The following is a 6,000-nucleotide window of genomic DNA, read 5'->3' on the forward strand; positions in this document are numbered from 1 at the left end:
GAATATCCAAAAAAGCGCCACCCAGTGGAACCAAATATTTCAGGAACTGAATATACTGTAACACTGATGTGATGACAAATCACATCCTCCTTCGAAATCGGGTCTCACCAAACTGCCAGTTAACAATTATCCAAAGTATATGAATGAAATTCATTTAAAATAGTCTACGCATAGTTTACTATATAACGCTTACGAAAACACATTAGTGCATAATAAAACCAATTGAACATAATTTCTTATACTTGATTAACTGTTAATTAATATATAGTCTAATAATAATAATAATAGTCTATTAAGTGAATAATTGAACATCATTAGTTTGTTTTAAATATTAAATATTTAAAAATAGTTTAAAATATTTGGACATTTAACTCTTAATTTAACAAATAATTACATTAAAGATGATTGAGAATATATGTAGGGTAAGTGCAAATGTGTGTATAAACTAAGCTATCTATGCTATGTTAGTATATAAGCTAACTAATACAGACATAATGGTTATTGTAACATAGTTAAAACAGCATTTATCATAACATGATTTTGAAGGAATTGTAACCAGGCGCTAAAGAGAGTACCTATTAAAAGCAGTTGGAACCAATGGGATTGCTTGGGGTTAAAATGGCTACAATGGCAATAACAGTGCAGTATCCATAGCTGTCCACTGTTTATTTCTGTCATAATGTAAGTGTCAGTGATATGCTGACCTGCATTAACCAGACACAGTATCATTCTTCATAACTGCTTGCAGGGAAAATGACCAGGATGTAGCTCAGTATGCCCATTGGTGCATGTGTAGGCCTTTGGCATCCACTTCCTGCTCTGACCCACTTAGAATCGTGTGTTGGTTATTTTAAGACACCAGTCGCGCACCCTGCGGCACAAACACACAGCATGAACACTGTTTTAGAGGATGGTGTGGCAGTCCAGAGCCAAACTGGCATGTGATATCCAATACAATGGCTGCAAATGACTTGATGAAAAATGAGATTTTGTGCTGGACAAAAACAGCAAACCAAACTGATGAGCGCAAGCACACAACACATGATGCCTCTGCATTCCATACTGTGGGGGTGATTGGTAGAAGAAAAAAGAAATCTGATGTTATATTTGATTTTCAAAGGCTTACTTTATCCCTAAAGATCAGTTCTTTAACAATCTATATAATGTGGATGATCTCTTCTAAATATCACATGTCAACTAACAGGTCTGGTAAGTTCTCTGTTAAAGACCCTTGGATGTTTTTTTATGTTTGTTAATTTCTGAGTTTATTTTCACACAATACATATGAAAATGGTTCATTATTTTATCACTCCTGTTTAGTTGATAGTTCTAAAATGCATAATTGTTATGTTTATGATGGATTTTAATATTTTAAGATTGAAAATCAAGGGAAAACAATGCATTAAAGGTGTTTAAAGGAGCTATAACCCTTTTTACATAATGTAATATAAGTCTCAGATGTCCCCATAAAGTGTCTGTGAAGTTGCAGCTCAAAATACCCCACAGATCATTTATTAAACCATGTTGTAAATGGCCAGTTTTGAGTGGAAGGATAAACATATTTGTTCATTTCCGTGCATGTATCTTTAAATGCAAATGAGCTCCCAATCCTGCTTTACAGAAGAGGGCGGAGCCTACAGCTTGTGTCTCAGATACTAAAACATCTGTTTGGTTTTGATTACCATCGCTATCGCGGTCACACTCATTGCAGTCTTTCGTCATCATAAAAGTTTATTATCTGCATGTGTTTTAAAACGCAATCAGTTGAAACTTCTGCTATATGGTTTTGTGAGCTCACACACCTGAAGCAGGCACACAGAAAGCTGGATGTCAGACGGCGCATCCCGTGAGTAGTAAACAGTTCACTTTCACGTCTTATTGCACTTAAACTGTCTAATACACACAAGGTTGTCAAAAACACACAAGTTCACATTAACACAATCTGTGAATGTAAACAGCCAATAAAGAAATCATGTGTATATTAGCTCTTTGCAGGCTCTTGGCGTGTAACACAGTCTCTCCCAACAGCCACTTTGGCGGGTTGAAATTTATTGAAGTCTTCTAAAAAGGCATCTGTTATAATCGGGTTGTGCATTATAACCAATCATGCACGATTCTGTTTAGCTTATGAATGCAATGTGTAATAATCAGAGGCGTTCAGATAAGTCATAGCTGAAATGCCGGAAGTCTGTAGGGCTGGACCAGAATATTCGTTCGGTGGGTTGTTTTTTTTGTGTGTTTTTTATCGCACACACCTGGCATCCCCCTCGAAACGGTTCTCCTTCGAGCTTGCATATGTTTACACTATAAAATCTGGCCAAATACAATACTCTTTTTTTTTGCAATTATCTTATAGCCTAGCCATTTTTAATAGGATAGACAGTTGATTAGGAACCCAACCTTGTTATACTTTTGCTTCTTCATAGCATTCCCTGCAACGGAGTATGCTCTGTCTAGAGCGCACAACTGCATGATCTTCTATGGAAGAAGCGCATGCCTGAGCTTGTATTTTGGTTAAGATGCGTTCTTTTGACATTGCGGAAAATAGAATAATAGAATCAAAATGTTAGCCTTTTACCCGTTAGGGATGTGACAGTGAGGAAATGTTCCCTCACTGTCACATTACAGTGCGTGCGCACTGTAGGGCCGTCAATGAATGAGTGCGGCCGTGCCTGAAGTGCTTGAAGTGTTGTAAAATATAATTAATAATTTTTTTATAGGCTTTATGGACAGATAGGTTGAGAGTGACTCTTGAAGGACCAGCACCACATCCTCTTGCACCACTGTTTGAAGAATTCTGAATCTGGCAGTACATTTTGGGAGTTCATTTTTAGTCCATCTCTGCAAAACGGACTTCAGGATGGACTAAAATGAACTTCCAAAAAAAAAATATGATCAGAAAATCAACGTGCCTAATAATTCTGCACACAGTGTATTTCATGTAGACTTGATTTGGGTGTGTACAGTGGTCATTAAAGCCAAAAACAAATTTACCACCAGCAAAATGTTGGCCAGTGAAAAGTGGCTAGTAACTTTGGAAAACCACTAGCCACAGTGGCTGGGGAGCAAATAAGTTTATGTCAAGCCCTGGATCTGTGAATGCAGTATAATATACAGTACCTACTTCTATATATGCTGTTAAAATGACTCAAACAACAAAAGAAAAACAGAAAATCACTGCTCTTTACTGAATAACTTTAGTAGCTTTAATAAGAATCAATTTCTTACTTGAATGCTGCTGTTAAATGCTCTGGCGAGGAGATAAACATGGCGGACTGTGTACACCTTACTCAGGGCGGGGTCCATGCTAAGAGTCCGTCAGCAGTCAATGTGCAATGTGACATCACACTGCAAAAAAAGGGGATTAAAAAAGAGTGGGTGGATTTTTACCATTATAGGGTGGCTGTGTGCACATACTGCCGACACACATTTATATTCAAATACTAGGGATGCTCCGATCGTTCGGCCGGAGATCGGTATCGGCCGATAATCATATTTTGTGACTCGATAGGTACTCACTAAACTTGGCCAATCTCACGAACCGATCGCAATTTGATGACATCAGCGCATGAGGACGTACATGACGGGTGGGGACTTAAATGATTTGGCGCCGCAGTCATGTCATTGTTGGTGTGGAATTACTATGACGTTTCGAGAAACAATGAAACATTCGCTATTTGCTGTGTATGTTCCAAAGAAATCTCGCGTGGAGCAGCATTGTCCAAAACATTTAATACGACGAACCTGATTCGGCACTTAAGAACGAGCCACCGCAAGATGTATGGCGAATGAGATTTGTATGCATTGACAATATGCAGCCGTTGTCAGTCACAGAAGACATTGGATTTAAAGGTCCCATGGCATTAAATTTTCATTTTATTAGGTTTTTCAACATTAATATGAGTTCCCCTAGCCTGAATATTGTCCCCAAGTGGCTAGAAATTTTGATCAGTGTAAACAGAGTTGTGGCTGTCTCTCTCTGCCTTAGAGAAAATGACAGGCCAGACTAGCCAATCCTGAAGTCTCCTGTTATGACGTAAAAACAGGAGCTGTTACCTCCCTTTCCTCCGCCCAGAGAATCTGTCACGCCCATGCAAGCGCCATATTTGTTTGTCCTCGAGAGATCATGGCTTGTGAACGAGTGAATGCTGGCAGTTTCTCAGTGTTTGGATGTACAAATGAAAACAGATGTCTTTTTTCAGTTCCTTCTGATCTGTGATCAGTGATTTCTGATGTGTAGCTAATTATTTATTATTCGTGCACACGCTGTGGCTTCTCTCTCTCCCGACAAAACGGTATTTTCGTGTTTTCTATCTTGTGAGTCCATGTTTTTGTACGTCCTCGTCGCGTCTATCTGTTCTAAAATGTGCATACAGTTGTGAGTTTTCTGCTCAATATCGGCAGAGTAACATCTTTAGAGATAAACCTCACACACGCCGAAGCTCGGGCTGCACTGGCCGGTCGGCCTTCAACATCCCGACCCCCAGTACTGCATCTGGCCCACAGCGTAGGCACCAAACGCGGCGCGAGAATAAGCAGCAGGGGGGTAAGCGTGAGCATATCAGGGCTAGCCAGCTAGCCCCACAATAAACTGGATTACATTCGATTACTGTTGTTGTGTCTTTGTTTGCGCTGTGTAAGTTACTCAATGCGCGTCACTGACACTTTTCATATGATTGGAAAATATCTAAAAATAATGCTATAATCAACACTTACTAACTCGTTCATCTCAACAGCTGTAATTGTACATTGCATGTGTTACAAAGTTGGTAGAATAATGATGAAGACTCTCAGATACATACAAAATAAACTTGCGCTGACAGCGCTCTCATAACTCAGTAGTTACTATAAATAACTTTGTTAGCAATCACTCCGTCTCTGGTACATTAGTGATGTCCGGTTCGCGAACTAATCATTCTTTTGAACCGGTTCTTTTAAGTGAACCGAATCAGTTCACCAAATCGGACTGAATCGTTCTAAACGGTTCGCGTCTCCAGTCAGCGCTGATCAATAATTTACTAAAGTTACTAACTTTCTGACATGAGTGACAGTCCCTCCGACTAGAAATAAACTAATAACCTGAAGTATATTCTAATAACTACAACAGTTCACTGAACTGAGACGTACTGACAGAACTGATGAGAAGTGAACTCAGCAGGTCCATCCGTCTCTCTGGCAGCAGCTCGTGCCTGGTAGACCTCGTTAAACCACGCCCCCTCCGCTCATTTCAAATGCAAAGATGCAAAAGAGTGGGCGTTTTTACTGAAGTCTCACAGCAGACACGCCTCTTAAAACAGGGCATTCAGCCACAGGGCAAACAGCAGTATTGAAAAAATGCCTTTTATTTCTACATTATGACATTTTATGATGTAAAAATCATACTAACAATATAAGTACACCTCAGGAAACATTATAAAATAATAGAAAAATGCCATGCCATGGGACCTTTAAACGCCTTATGAACCACGATATCAACTGCCATGGCGCAAATAGTTTACCGATGTAGTTCTTCCAGAGTTATATCAAATCGTCTACAGCCACATAAACAGTCTACTTCAGGGGTGTCCAAACTATTTTTAAAGGGGGCCAGATTCGGTGTTTTGGACATACCCGGGGGCCGGTCCCTTTTCTATTTTATATATATATATATATATATATATATATATATATATATATATATATATATATATATATATATATATATATATATATATATATATATATATATATATAAATTTACATATTTTTTTCTTGATTCCCGGGGGAAAAAATAAAAATGAATTGAGTTTTCGATTGAAACAAACTAAATTATCTGCCAATGAATTAGAAAAATAATCTTGTTTCTGTTTGGGACAGAAACAAGATTCCAAACAGAAACATTATTTTTCTTACCCCATTGGCAGATATATTTGCTTGTTTTAAACAAAAACTCACTTAAATTTCATTTTATTTTCCAGAAAACAAGAAAAAATAACTAATGTCATTTAACTTACCTCGTAA

This window comes from Gobio gobio (genome assembly GCF_949357685.1).
Source record: "Gobio gobio genome assembly, chromosome: 23".
In the NCBI taxonomy this organism is placed as follows: Eukaryota; Metazoa; Chordata; class Actinopteri; order Cypriniformes; family Gobionidae; genus Gobio; species Gobio gobio.